The sequence below is a fragment of the Cucurbita moschata genome, unplaced genomic scaffold, assembly GCF_002738365.1.
Source record: "Cucurbita moschata cultivar Rifu unplaced genomic scaffold, Cmos_1.0 Cmo_Scf00020, whole genome shotgun sequence".
NCBI classification, from domain to species: Eukaryota; Viridiplantae; Streptophyta; class Magnoliopsida; order Cucurbitales; family Cucurbitaceae; genus Cucurbita; species Cucurbita moschata.
Genome location: NW_019268536.1, coordinates 3,682,471 through 3,698,627, shown reverse-complemented (window position 1 = coordinate 3,698,627; position 16,157 = coordinate 3,682,471). Strand labels below are relative to the sequence as shown.

Genomic DNA, 16,157 nt, shown 5'->3' with positions numbered 1-16,157 from the left:
TTTCCAAACATTCAATTCAATCTAAATCAAAGAGAAGAAGAAAAACATTATCTCAATCCATCCTTTATGGTTTGGGTTTGGTAGTCGGGGATGGTTAGGTTATCAAATCATATAAATACTCCGAACAAACTCAAGTTGTAGCATCAGTAGCATAGTTGATAGGCAATGTTTTAGACTTCTTGTAATGATCCTAGATTTATGCTAACCTAAAGTCGCTACTATCATAATAATATACTCTCTTGTGCAAAAATACTAGTTTAAAACATCATCGTAAAACATTGTCATTGACTTACATGTTTGAAATAGATCTTTAAAGCAACATAACGAAATATTAAATAAAACAAGGTAAATATTAAAATTGAAAGACACCCCGTACAAACTTATGGTCTAAAAATTTAAATACAATTATCTTATGCATGTGTCATTGTCTTTCTTTACAATTCTCCCATTCTCGTTTAAATTTGTATACTTTAATTGCCTTGAATTACCTTTTGATTGTTTTGCTAAATTGGGTATAAAATGATTTATTGGTAAATTGTATTGTATGCTTTAGATGGAAACAAATAGGTACAACAATAGAGAGAAGAAAATAAACAAATGTCATGTCATGCATGTGTTGTGTTGCATGTAAATATATTAGAATTTGGAAAGGCACAAGTGGAGGGCTACCCTTAAAATGAGCTAATTCCAAACGAATAAAGGCAACATTCAATACAATTTGTTACATACTTCACTTTAATTTAACTTCATCTTCAACACGTGGGTGGGGAGGTGGAAGTTTTGATGAGTTGTTTCTATTAACTAGTTCAACCGTACTTAAAATTTGAATGAAATTTGAGGTTTAAGTCTCTAACTCGATGCTCATTAAACCTTAGAGAAGGAAGAGTTTTTTTATTTTAGTTCTTTAAACCTTAGAGAAGGAAGAGTTTTATGATTTTAGTGCTTGCAATTTTAAGAAATAAGTGAACCCAAGAAGCCATATATTTGTATATAAATGCTAGTTGAAATATAGTGAAAACAAATTAGGTCCCCGAGGCATGAGCACACATCATGCATTAGGTCCCAACGTTTTTCCATTTTCATTATAGTTTAATACAACCCCGCTAGTGTCTTCTTCATATCATATCATTTTTCATATCCTTTCTCATAACGTTTATCATATCATATTTCCGACCTTCTTTCCATTTTACTCCAATCTTCTTTCCGCCCTCAAGTAACTCCATCAATTACCGTGTCATTTCTGTTTATTGCTTCCATCCATGGCTTGCCTCCATTTCTCACTCTTCAATGGGTCTTTAAAGTTTACAAGATCAGTAGTGGTAAACATGGCCAAGTGGGCTTCATTATCTTCTTCAGAAAGATTTTCTCCTATTGCATAGTCTCTCATCCAGACAGGCGGTCTTCTATTCCTCCCCTTATTCGAGCTAGGAGAGCTTGCTTCATCCAAAGAAGGAGAGCTTGCTTCAGCCAAAGAGCTAGATAAAAAATTTTCCTCTGCATTATTTTCTTCGGTAGTTTCTATATCAAATTCACTCCCTTCTTCATTTTCATCAAACACATCTGCTGTCTCCTCTTGATCACCCTATTCCAGATCGCACATAATGGATTCTTCATAGGTCTTATCCCAGTCCCAACTCTTATCTTCCTCGAATAAAACATCCATACTTATTATGATCCTTTGTGAAGTTGGATCATAGAGTCGGTAAGCCTTTGACTCTTCACTAACTCCCAACAAAACACAACTCAAACTCTTATCATCCAACTTAGTTCTTTTACTGTCAGGCACATGAACATGAGAGATGCATCCAAAAACTTTAAAAATGCTCAACTAAAGGTTGGACTGCACTCTAAGCTTCTTCTGGAGTTTTATTTTTGACAGCCAATTTTGAACTTCGATTCAGTACATGCACAGTTCAGCTGACTACTTCAGGCTAGAAACTTTTTGGAATTTTCTTTTCTGAAATCATACTGCGAACCATATTCATAATAGTTTTATTTTTTGTTCCGCAACTCTGTTCTTCTGTGACGTGTGTGCAGCTGTAAGTTGTTTTTGTATACCATTTACATCACAAAAATTTGTGAATTCTTGTGATGTATGCTCTCCTCCTGAATCAGTTCACAAGGCTTTAATAAATGAGTTTGTTTCCTTCTCAACATGAATTTTAAAGTTTTTAAATACAGCGAAGGCTTTTGATTTTTCGATTAAGAAAGAAACTCATGTTTTTCTGCTGAAGTCATCTGTGAAAGTAATCAAGTATCTTTTCTTGCTGTTTGAGATGAGTTTGATCGGTCCACAAATATCAACATGCACCAATTAGAGAATTTGTGAAGCTCACCATGTGCTCATTTTTGGAAACGAGTGCCTTTGTTGCTTACCCACCAGACAATTTTTGCACAGTCTCAATGGAGACTTGAACTATGATAAACCATCCACCATCTTCTTTTGCTGAAGAGTCTTTAATCTCTTAAAGTCCAAATGTCCATATCTACGGTGCCAAAGTTGCTCAATATCTTTTGTGATTGTATTGAAACAAATGGATGCTACAGGCTGAGATATAGCATGTAGTACGAACATTCGATTCAAAGACATCTTTGTCTCTATGATTAAGCCTCTCTCAGGATGAAACACCTTGCACGTTCCATTTTGAGACAAAATAGTAAGCCCCTTTGCTTGCAATTTCCCAATACTCAACAAATTGTTCTTCAGCTCTGGCACATAGAACATTCCTGTGATTATCTGTATAATTCCATTTACTTGCAGCCGTACATGTTACAACCATGCTTGAGTTATTGCCCAGTTTCATTGAATCTCTGAAACTTCCATCAAAATCTGAAAATATTCCTTCTTCCCACACATATAATTGCTGCATCCCAAGTCAAGGAACCACATATCTTTTCTATTAGCCTTATTCATATTCACTAAGCCATCGGCAACATCTCTTCTTGAGTCTCTGCATAGTTTGCCTCCTTCTCCTTACTTTGACATTCCCATTGAAAATGTCCTAGCTTGTGACACTTATAGCACTCCACTGTGGCCTTGTTGAAGGTTTGTCTGCCTCGTCCCCTTCCTCTGCCTCTAAAACTTCCACGACCTTTACCCCGTCCTCCGGATTGTTCACCATGAGTGATCTTCAAAGCGTGTTCTTCTTCAACATGAGAACTCATGCGTTGTTCATGCACAAGCAGGTTGCTTTACAACTCATCAATGGTTAAGATGGTTGTATCTTTGGGCTCCTCAATAGAACACACAATATAATCAAACTTGGAGTCATAGATCTCAGAATCTTTTCAACTACTTCAACATCTCCTTCGTTCTCACCATTTAGTTTCATCTTGTTGGCTATGCTAAGGGCCTGAGCAAAGTACTCATTCACAGATTCTCCTGCCTTCATGTGAAGCATTTCAAATTCCTTCCGAAGAGCTTGCAAATGTACACGCTTTACCCGTGTTGAACCTTGATATTTCTGCTTTATAGAAACCCATATGTTCTTTGTTGTATCCTTGTTGAGGATTGTCTCCAAGGTCGAACGATCTAATGCTTGAAATAGATAATTCTTTGCTTTCAAATCTTTTAACTTCTGATCTTCAATGTGCTTCTTCTGGGTATCTGTGAAAACGATGTCTTCTGCTGCTGTAGGAATCCCATTCTCCACCAAACCCAAGTACTACTTTGAATACAAAAATTTTTCCATGAGCATCGCCCAATGACTACAGTACCCAACAAATTTCAGAATTGCAGGCTGCACAAATGAACTCTCCATCGACATACTTTTATCATGACACATGTAGAAGACTGCTGCTTCTAGTCTAAGTTTAGGGCATGACTCTAATCCCAAATGTTAAAACAGAGAGAAAACTAGAAAGATAATAAGAATGGGGGAGAAATCTCACATCCTATTAAAGAAGAAAATTGGCTATTATATAGCGTTACTAAATACACAAGGAAACCTAAATCAAATTAGTAAATCAAATCTAATTCAAATAACTAAATCAAACCTAACATAAACAAGGTCAAATTCAAATTTAGGATGGTCGATAAAAATTGGCTATTGGTCTTCTTTTTCCTTTTATATTGAGCGTGGTTCCCTTTTAGGGTTGAAAAGAAATAAGTTGTCATATAGGATGTTACTCATTGGGTAGCCAATGACCCACTTGAACTCCTCATTGTGGATTTAAAATTTTCATGTCATCCCCCATTTGTTTCCAAATTTGCTACTCCCTCATGGTTCAACATAAATGTCTAAAATTTTATCACTTACCTTAACTAAATCGTACAATTAAGATTGATTTATGCCAAATCATATTTTTTTCATGTTGGACTGCAATAAACGGTTTCATGTTGAATAAGTAGAATAAATGGGGTAATAAATGAGAAAATGGTGAATAAGAGTGCAATATTAATTACAAAAAGACTCGATATGACTCTACTTCTAGAGAATTATCACACCCCCAAACTTAAAAGATTACTCATCCTTGAGCAATCATTCTCTCCACTCTTCCTTTCTTTCTCATTAACAAAATTTTTCTTCTACTTATATTTATGTTGGTAGAATATTCATCAAATGCATGATTTAGATCACATTCCTTATATTCCTTCCTCAATTCAGTTTTCCCCACATTTCACCTTACACTTCTAACAAAATCTTACATAAAAAATAACACATTCCTCACTTTCACGGTATTCCCCAAAACACTTCTAAAATGATTATCATTCCTTTTACCTTTGCTTTTGTGACTTGGCTTCATAATTTATTTCATTAACTTTCTCTTGTTACGACAAATTTTTTTCTCCCAAGAATCCTTCAAGTCATCTCCCTATTCTCTAGGTGCCTCCACTTGTGGTGCAAATCACCCAAGTCTTCAAGGGATGACTATATAGGCTAAGACTCGTTCTTCCCTTAGCTCAACTCTTTTGCTAGCATCCTGTAGTTTTCAGTGTGGCCACATTTGTAATGCAACTCACCTGAACAATAAGGATAGCTTTCTTTATGTTTTTTTTTTTTATTTGCATCCCAATTACCTTCGATTCAGGCACCTCCATTAGTGTTGCATATTGCCTGGCAACGAGCAATTAAGACAATTTGTTTGCTTTCCATTTTTTTAGCATTGAGAGTTCAAGCTTTAGGTTGAAGAGGAGTGGTCTCCGGTATGAATTTTTTTCTTTTTTCTTTTTATTGGCTTTGCATTTTGGGGTGATAGAATTGCTTTAATACTCCCAAACTTAATTCTATTGAAGCATTTTATATTAGATCCCTAATTCTTAAAAAAAAAACATCCTTACTGCATATTAAAAAATGCATGATATATTACCCAATCTAATAAAGCACATGTTTCTATGGTGCTTACATGGACATCTTTCAAAATTATATGCAGTCAACAAAATATGAATGCATGCTTCAACATAAGATAATAAGATTGTAAATGGTGTGTTCAGAGAATTTCCTTATCTTTAGACATCGTGAAGATTCTTTGCGGCTCCATTCTTTTAAAATTTTCTCCAGAAACTTGGAAATACTGCTGCTATAAATCTGCTATCAGTCCAGCTGTTGGTGCTGCTACGGTATGTCTGCTATTGCAAGTTGCAAGTGAACTATCATGTCTAGCAACCCCTTTCTTAACATTTCAAGCTTACCCAAGAATGTATAAGATTATTTTCTGTCAATTTCTCTTTTCCATACAAATTTCTTTCCTTGGAGATTAGAAAATCTTTTAGTTCCTAAAAAATTTTCTTTGGTGGTGGTTCCTTGCCATGTAGTGGATGAGAAAGTGAACATTAAAATGAAATAAAACCACATGCAAATGAAAATGGATAAGACAACTATGTGGCAACATACACTACGAGAGAATAATATTTGTTATCAATCACATCCTAGCATGCACTAAGTGTAATTAGTCTCCTTTATATGCTGAAATTAGCATTCCTAACCACATCTAAATCCCGCTAATTCATCTACAAAATTGTCTAACTTCCTTGGGGCATGCGAGTTATTCACGACAACAAGTAAAATCAAATTAAAAAAAAAAAAAAAACTATCATTCTAAGAAAAGTGAAGATAGCTATTTAAAAACAACTATATAGGTGCATAAATAAAAAGAAAAGAAAAACTAACTTGGTTTACTTGGAGCTTCATATATTTGCTTGCAAATTGTGACTAGCTCCCTCTTCCTCTTTTATTTTATTTTATTTTTTTTATCCATTTGTCAAAGTGATGCCCTTTTGGAACTCTCCATCTTGAAGTGGGTGGGAATAATTTCGTAAGTCTATCTCCCATATATTAAATAGTTCTTCCAAGATGTAGTTCAAGGGTGTGTCATCAATAGATAACTTCATTGATGAATTCATTCTTTCTTCTAATTCCAGTGATCCAAAAATTCTTACCGGTTTCTCCACTTCTGCTTGTTGTGTAGTGCAATTATTCCAGCTACTGTCCTCTTCTTGTTGCTATTTCCAACTATTAGTTGCTGGATTCTCTGTCAATTTATAAATTGTTGAGTATTCCTCTACTACGGCTGAATATTTCATGTTGTCATTCATATGAAATTTTATTTGTTGATCGTTCATTCTCAACATTATTGTTCCCCTGTGGACATCTACCAATGTTCTTCCGGTTTTAAAAAATGGTCTCCCCAAGATAATTGGCACATCATGGTCCGCTTCATAATCCAAAATGATAAAATCAGCTGGAAATATGAACTTGTCCACTTGAATTAGGATATCTTCGATTTTTTCTTCTAGATGAGTGAACGATCGATCTGCTAGTTGAAGAGTGATTGTAGTTGGTCTAGCTTCACCAATACCTAACTTTTTGTAATTGGACAGCAACATTAGATTAATGCTTGATCCCAAATCACATAATGCTCGACCTAGCTTCTTCCCTCCTATTGATATTGGAATTGTGAATGAATCGGGGTCTTTCTCTTTTAATGGGATCTTGTTTTTCAATATTGCACTACACACTTCATTCAATGGTACCACCTTGAATTCTTTGAACTTTCTCCTATTGGTGAGCACATCCTTCAAGAATTTCACATAATTTGACATTTGCTTCAAAGCTTCAACTAATGGTATATTTATGTGAATTTCCTTAAATATGTCCATGAACTTCTCAAAGTGGGCTTCTTCCTTTTATTCTTTGTGGAAAAGGAGGTGTTGGTGTGTATATTATGCTTTCTCGTCCACTACTGACTGATGTTTGCGTTTTAGGAGGCTTCACAATTTCTGCATAATTTCTGCTATGTTCTTTCTGTACAACAGCTTCCTTCTTTCTTTGCTGTGTATCAGCAGGTTCTTGAGAGAGACTATCACCGTGTTCTTTAATTTTTTCTCCTCTGCTGGGTATATCTTTACCACTTCTCAACTCTATTGCTTGACATTGCTCCATTCCCTCTCTTTTTGGCATTTTGGTGTCTACTGGCAGCTTACTAAAAGTTCTATTTCGTAACTCATTTGCTAATTGACCTACTTGAACTTCCAAATTTCGAAATGATGTTTGTTGACTTTGTGTCACAGCATCATTTTTAGCCATATATTCCTTTATTAGGCTCTCAAGCGATATTCTCAGTATGTGTTGAGCTTGGCTAGTTCCTTCCCCTTGGGTGGTGGCTTGTTGAGAACCATATGTCAATTGATTTTGTAATCCAAAACCCGAAGGGTAATTCGCTTTAGGTGGCATTTGTTGGTTGTATGAGCCTTGTCCCTTCCATGAAAAGTTTGGATGGTTTCTCCACCTTGGATTATAAGTATTTGAGAAGGGATTATTTTTCAGGTTGCCTTGACTAGCTTGGTTCCCCACATAAAAAATTGAGGCCGGATTGCTTGGACATTGATCAAAAGTGTGTTCCTCTCCACAATATACACAAGATTCAGTTGTTGTCTGGGTCATCACAGCAGTTGTATGGGCTGGTGCTTGGATCATTGAGCCTTGTTCAAACGCTAGATTTTGTAAAATATTAGTCACCGAAGCTAGTTGAGCGTTGATAGAAGACAAAGCATCAACTTCAAGTACTCCTCAGGTCTTCTTTCCTGGGTTGCTTCTCACATCGGCCCATTGACAATTGTTAGATGCTATTCTCTCTAAAATCTCATATGCTTCATTGTATGTCTTTGACAAAATAGCTCCATTGGCGGAAGCATCAACTACTTGTTTAGTAGCAATATTTAATCCATTGTAGAAAGTCTCCATTTGTATACAATGAGGTGGCCCATGGTGAGGACACTTTCTAAGCATCTCCTTAAATCTTTCCCAAGCTTCACTTAATGTCTCATCTTCAAACTGTTGAAAAGCAACAATCTCATTTCTGAACTGTGCGTTTCTAGTGAGTGGAAAGTACTTGATCAAAAATTTCTCTGCTAGACTATTCCAAGAATCAATTGTTCTCGGTGCTAAGGTATTCAACCATGATTTAGTACCATCCCTCAAAGAATAAGGGAATAAGCTCAATCTAATCACGTCTTTATCCACTTCTTGAAATCGAAATGAGTCACTAACTCCCAAAAATGACTTTAGATGTAGGTGGGGATCTTCCAACGGTAGTCCATGAAATTGTCCAATGGTTTGCAACATTTGAAACATCACGAGCTTTAGCTCAAATATGATTGCTTGCATTTCTGGTTTAATAATGCACGGATTTAGCTCTTCAACAGCTGGGTGTGCATATGCTCGGATTGCTCTTTCTCTATCATTTGCTAAATGAATGACATTAGCAGTAATTCTCTCTTGATTAGCCATCGTCACTGAATTTTCAAACTCCCGATTCAGTTGGGCCATTTGTTGTATATTCTGTTCTGTCATTTCTTTTTCTCCCTCAACTTTCGTCTAAAGGTTCTCTCTATTTCGGTTCAAAAATAAATTTCAAACTCGCAGGTACTCATGCACAGAATTCTGCAGCAGTAAGCTCAATTCTGTAGCGGTAAATATAATTCTGTAGCAGTAAATTCAGCAGTAGAAAATTCAGCTTACTATGGCTTCTTTTTTGGCTCCAACTCACGAAAATCTACAATAAGTAAAATAACAAAATTAAGTTCCCCGACAACGGCGCCAAAAACTTGATCGCTTGTGGATGTATATAATAAAATGACGTAGAATTCACAAGAATAAGTGCAAGTATACACTATCACAAGTAGCAAGTAATAAGTAAATTATCGATTCCACAAGGAATCTATCGTTTTGGTTAATTTTATCGCTGAAAATTAAGTGAGTTTTCCGGTAACATTTGAATGGGTGTTGGAGATTTTAACTATTTAAACAAAACGAAAACAGAGTGCCACTGCTATCGAAAAACAGAAAATGATGAGAAAATCAACTATAACGAGAAAGGTTCGGCTAACAGAGATTAAATAGATAAGTTGTTGAATTTTGTGGTAGATTTTAGTTCCTTTTAATAGAGGGTCGTGAATGGTGATTATTTCCATAATCGTTGTAATTTCTATTAACAAGGTTCTAGAAGAAGAATTATTCCTACCCCTTCTATACCCTTCAAGTCTCCTTGCTATGAAACTAGAGTATTAAAGAGGATTTCATTGCTTCCTCTCTTCTCCTGAATAAGAAAACAACTATGTATGTAAAGTAGCTAATTAAACATACATATAAATCATTAATAACAACTCTTTAATAAACTAAAATCATACCGTCAACATACTTAAACTATATAAAACTCTCTCGCCTCCCCAATTATGTTTAGCTCTCCATACAAACTGAATTAAATAGAGGAATCTGCATCTTCATCATGTAAAATTGATGGAATAAGAAAAGAGAATAAGGAAATAGAGAGTTATCCCAGTTTGTTGCCGTTCGTCAAGGGAAGTTCCCTTTTCTTGAGCTCTCACGTCCACCACTTTGCCCTAATCAATCCTTGTTCGTCTCCTTTTCCTTCTGTTGTCAACAGCGGCTGGATTAGGGTTTTCTTCTTCTTCTCTGGTTTCACAGCAGTTCACTGCAACAGAGGCTGCTGCTGTGTAATTCGATTTTTCTCCCAAAAAGTGTGTCCTCCCCTCTTGATCTTTCTTTTCCTTTTATATTGAGCATGGGTTCCCCTTTAGGGCCGAAAAGAAATAAGTTGTCCACATAAGATGTTACTCATTGGGTAGCCAATGACCCACTTGGACTCCTCGTTGTGGATTTAAAATTTCCATGTCATCCCCCATTTGTTTCCAAATTTGCTACTCCTCATAGTTCAACATAAATGTCTGAAATTTTATCGCATACCTCAATTAAATGTACAATTAAGATCGATTTATGTCAAATCATATTTTTTTCATGTTGGACCGCAATAAACGATTTCATGCTCACTAAGTAGAATAAATGGGGTAATAAATGAGAAAATGGTGAATAAGAGTGCAATATTAATTACAAAAAGACTCGATATGACTCTACTTCTAGAGAGTTATCACAAAGCAGCATTGCCGCTGAGAGACGATCCCTCCGCAGTTTTCGATGGCCAAGAAAGTGTTTCTCTATGCCTCCTCCGAACCAGGCTGTTGAGGTCTTTACGAAAAGTGTTTCTTGACCTCTCTTTGAATTTTTCAAATCCAAGCTTCACATTCGTTAAAATTCAAAGCTCAGCTTGCGGGGAGAGTTAAAAATATTTAGTACTCAATTATAGTTTACCATATATATCATATTTGTAATTTTATTATAGCTAAATATCTCGTTACCATTGGGTTTCTTTCCATTTTATTACTATTTTCATATCCCTCTAATTTATTTGATTATAAATAGAGAACTTTTTCACACCATTTTAGTGTTGTGGATTAAGCAAAAATTCTCATGATTATTAAAAAGCGTGGTTTGAGGTGTTGGAATGAGAATTCCGACGCCCTCGCCGAAATTCTAGCACGTTTTTTTTACAACCGAGCATTTTTTTAATTCTGTGTGGTTACAATATTATTCAAAGATATTAAAATGAGTGAAGGAGCAATGAGATTTTTGCAATCACCCAACTAAATCAAGAAAGAAAAGATTCATCATTCCTGATTTCTACTTAAAGATTCAAATAACAATCAATTTTTACAATAGTATAATAGTGTATGTTCTCTTTAAAAGATCTATGGTTTCACAAGACTATCATTCATATGTTCCTCGTTTAGATGACGTATAACTTTTGTCATATTTTTAACAATCCGTTCTTATCACATTTGGTGGTTTGCGACCCTTACCTTCCGTTACACCACCAAAAAAATGTTTACTTTAGGCGCTTTGTTGGCTTCCNCTATGGCTTCTTTTTTGGCTCCAACTCACGAAAATCTACAATAAGTAAAATAACAAAATTAAGTTCCCCGACAACGGCGCCAAAAACTTGATCGCTTGTGGATGTATATAATAAAATGACGTAGAATTCACAAGAATAAGTGCAAGTATACACTATCACAAGTAGCAAGTAATAAGTAAATTATCGATTCCACAAGGAATCTATCGTTTTGGTTAATTTTATCGCTGAAAATTAAGTGAGTTTTCCGGTAACATTTGAATGGGTGTTGGAGATTTTAACTATTTAAACAAAACGAAAACAGAGTGCCACTGCTATCGAAAAACAGAAAATGATGAGAAAATCAACAATAATGAGTAAGGTTCGGCTAACAGAGATTAAATAGATAAGTTGTTGAATTTTGTGGTAGATTTTAGTTCCTTTTAATAGAGGGTCGTGAATGGTGATTATTTCCATAATCGTTGTAATTTCTATTAACAAGGTTCTAGAAGAAGAATTATTCCTACCCCTTCTATACCCTTCAAGTCTCCTTGCTATGAAACTAGAGTATTAAAGAGGATTTCATTGCTTCCTCTCTTCTCCTGAATAAGAAAACAACTATGTATGTAAAGTAGCTAATTAAACATACATATAAATCATTAATAACAACTCTTTAATAAACTAAAATCATACCGTCAACATACTTAAACTATATAAAACTCTCTCGCCTCCCCAATTATGTTTAGCTCTCCATACAAACTGAATTAAATAGAGGAATCTGCATCTTCATCATGTAAAATTGATGGAATAAGAAAAGAGAATAAGGAAATAGAGAGTTATCCCAGTTTGTTGCCGTTCGTCAAGGGAAGTTCCCTTTTCTTGAGCTCTCACGTCCACCACTTTGCCCTAATCAATCCTTGTTCGTCTCCTTTTCCTTCTGTTGTCAACAGCGGCTGGATTAGGGTTTTCTTCTTCTTCTCTGGTTTCACAGCAGTTCACTGCAACAGAGGCTGCTGCTGTGTAATTCGATTTTTCTCCCAAAAAGTGTGTCCTCCCCTCTTGATCTTTCTTTTCCTTTTATATTGAGCATGGGTTCCCCTTTAGGGCCGAAAAGAAATAAGTTGTCCACATAAGATGTTACTCATTGGGTAGCCAATGACCCACTTGGACTCCTCGTTGTGGATTTAAAATTTCCATGTCATCCCCCATTTGTTTCCAAATTTGCTACTCCTCATAGTTCAACATAAATGTCTGAAATTTTATCGCATACCTCAATTAAATGTACAATTAAGATCGATTTATGTCAAATCATATTTTTTTCATGTTGGACCGCAATAAACGATTTCATGCTCACTAAGTAGAATAAATGGGGTAATAAATGAGAAAATGGTGAATAAGAGTGCAATATTAATTACAAAAAGACTCGATATGACTCTACTTCTAGAGAGTTATCACAAAGCAGCATTGCCGCTGAGAGACGATCCCTCCGCAGTTTTCGATGGCCAAGAAAGTGTTTCTCTATGCCTCCTCCGAACCAGGCTGTTGAGGTCTTTACGAAAAGTGTTTCTTGACCTCTCTTTGAATTTTTCAAATCCAAGCTTCACATTCGTTAAAATTCAAAGCTCAGCTTGCGGGGAGAGTTAAAAATATTTAGTACTCAATTATAGTTTACCATATATATCATATTTGTAATTTTATTATAGCTAAATATCTCGTTACCATTGGGTTTCTTTCCATTTTATTACTATTTTCATATCCCTCTAATTTATTTGATTATAAATAGAGAACTTTTTCACACCATTTTAGTGTTGTGGATTAAGCAAAAATTCTCATGATTATTAAAAAGCGTGGTTTGAGGTGTTGGAATGAGAATTCCGACGCCCTCGCCGAAATTCTAGCACGTTTTTTTTACAACCGAGCATTTTTTTAATTCTGTGTGGTTACAATATTATTCAAAGATATTAAAATGAGTGAAGGAGCAATGAGATTTTTGCAATCACCCAACTAAATCAAGAAAGAAAAGATTCATCATTCCTGATTTCTACTTAAAGATTCAAATAACAATCAATTTTTACAATAGTATAATAGTGTATGTTCTCTTTAAAAGATCTATGGTTTCACAAGACTATCATTCATATGTTCCTCGTTTAGATGACGTATAACTTTTGTCATATTTTTAACAATCCGTTCTTATCACATTTGGTGGTTTGCGACCCTTACCTTCCGTTACACCACCAAAAAAATGTTTACTTTAGGCGCTTTGTTGGCTTCCGTTTCCTTTATATATATGGTAATTGATGTTATTAATTTGGCTGCACTCCTAACTGACCAGAAGCAAGTATTGTGTGCACAGCTTCCACTTTACAAGCGCTATAAATACTACTTGAAACTTCATCACAAATACAACCAATATATTCATCTTTGTTTTCAACAACAATGAAGAAAAGGCTTTGCCTTTTGGTGGCAGTGGTGGCGATGGTGGTGCTGCTCACTGGAGCTGGAGTGGCAGAGGCGGTGAAGTGCGATCCGATGGAGATGAGAGCATGTCTTCCTGCAATCAAATCCTCAGAGCCGCCGACAGCGGAATGCTGTGATAAAGTGAAGAAGCAAGAGGGATGCCTTTGTGAATACCTGAAAAGCCCAATATTGAAGCCTTATTTAGAGTCACCCAATGCTAAAAAGATAGCTTCTTCCTGTGGGGTTCCCATCCCCACCTGCTAGACCTACAATCTCTCCTTCCCTAAGCCTTCTCTACAGAATGAAGTTGTATTCCTCACCTCAGTCTACTAAAAAAGCAAAACTATAAATAAAAGTGAATCACTTCATATTCATATTCTCTCTCTATGCTTCAATTTTTTTTTTTTTTTAATACATTATAAATCATTTGACAAATATTTATTTAATAGAGGTAGGTATACAGGTTAAGGTTGGTTTGGTTAGTAATCTAAGCAACTTAAACTAACCAAACCAACTTAAACAAAGTTTACCATCCTAAGAGTTTCAACTGGGGTTGGGTTGGGTTGTTAGATTATTCTTTTTCTTTAATTAATAAAAAAAATTATATTTATTCAAAATATATATTATATTAATAACTAAAATCTTATAAAATTCAAATATCAATTTACAATTCACAATGTATCACTAAAATAGTTATAAACATTAAATATTCTTAATCTTCTTACAAGTAGAGTAGGATTGAGTTGGATTATAACTTTATTATTGGACCTCAAAAAAAAAAAAAAAAATGTCAAACTCCTATCTCAATCCAACCTTTATGGCTTAGGTTGGATAGTCAGGTTGGTTAGACTATCGAATCATATGAACACTCCTAATAGACATAAGTTGTAATATCAATAGCATAGTTGATAGCGAATGTTCTAGACTTCTTGTAACGACCCTAGATTTCTGCTAACCTAAAATCGCTACCATCATCATCATAATATATTTTGTTATGCAAAAATAATAATTTAAAACATCATAGTAAACCATTATCATGGACTTACATGGTTGAAAAAGGTCTTTAGAACAACCTAACGAAATATGAAATAAAACAAGGTAAATCTTAAAATTGAAAGACGTCATATACCTGTTAGATGAACACGACTCTCCACATTGTTAGATGAACTTGACTCTCCACAATGTTAGATGAACTTGACTCTCCACAATGTTAGATGAACTTGACTCTCCACAACGATATGATATGATATTGTCCACTTTGAGCATAAGCTCTCATGGCTTTGCTTTGGGCTTTCCCAAAAGGCCTCAATCAATGGAGATAGTATTCTTTGATTGTAAACCCATGATCATTCCCTAAATTAGCCGATGTGAGACTTTCATCATCCAATACTTTCCCTCGAACAAAGTACGTCTCCCCTTCACCACACTGTCACAATCTCAACAACCATGGCGTCAACCTTTGGCCCAATCCCTCTTCACCACGCTGTCACAATCCGTCTCACTAAAAATAACTTCATCATATGGCGCGCCCAGCTCCTCCCCTACCTACGGAGTACGAAGCTTATGGGCTACCTCAATGGCACCATTGCCGCACCTGCCAAGCTGATCCCTTCCTCAACTGCTGCTGGTGCTAACCTAGTCTCTAATCCGGTCTATGATCAGTGGTATGATCAGGATCAACAGGTTCATAGCGGCATTCTCTCCTCCATGACTAAGGAGATTCTTCACGATGTGGTTACCGCTACTACGTCCAAGGAGGCGTGAGATATCCTGCAGCGAATGTTTTCATCGTCAACTCGTGCTCGCACTGTTCAGATCCGTGTTGAGCTCGCCACGTCCAAGAAATGCGATTTGTCTACTGCAAATTATTTTTACAAGATCAAAGGGCTGGCCACCGAGCTAGCCACCGCTAGCTCTGCCTTGCAGGATGATGATGTGATCTCGTATCTTCTCGCTGGTCTTGGCCCTGACTATGATCCCTTCATCACCTCGATGACTATCAAGAGTGAAGTCCTCACGCTTGATGATGTGTTTGCACATCTAATTGCGTTTGAAGCTGCCAACTACAAAATGAGGCTGAACTTCAGTTAAATCATGGATCTTCTGCCAATTATGCTGGTCGTGGTGGTCAGCAGAAGAACTGTGGGCATAGGGATCATGGTCGTGGCCGTTCTACTCGTCCTTCCTGTGGGGCATATTGTTGTTCGCTGCTGGCATAGGATGGATGAGTCCTATCAAGATGAACCTTCTTCTGCGGCAATGGCGGCTACTTCCTCTTACAAGATTGATCCAAATCGGAACAGCGATAGAGGCGCCACTGGTCATATCACCAATGACCTGGATCGTCTTGCTGTGCATGAATGCTATCGTGGAGGTGAACAAGTTCAAGTCGGCAATGGAGCAGGTTTGCATATTTGCATACGGGTCATTCTTTAATTAATACTGCTACTCGTCCTCTTTCATTGCGTAATATTTTGCATGTGCCTGAAATTTCCAAACATCTTCTTTCCGTTCAT

The 16,157-nt window shown here is 36.1% G+C and overlaps 2 non-coding genes across 2 annotated transcripts; both read left to right on the top strand.

Moving 5' to 3' along the window:
• The first annotated feature begins 8,201 nt into the window (after positions 1 to 8,201).
• On the top strand, positions 8,202 to 8,306 carry LOC111458088. The gene has a single exon (XR_002713054.1). It is a non-coding gene; the product is annotated as a Plant small nucleolar RNA R71 (small nucleolar RNA).
• A 7,252-nt stretch (positions 8,307 to 15,558) lies between these two features.
• Positions 15,559 to 15,698, top strand: LOC111458079. The gene has a single exon (XR_002713046.1). It is a non-coding gene; the product is annotated as a small nucleolar RNA Z247 (small nucleolar RNA).
• Positions 15,699 to 16,157: the final 459 nt, after the last annotated feature.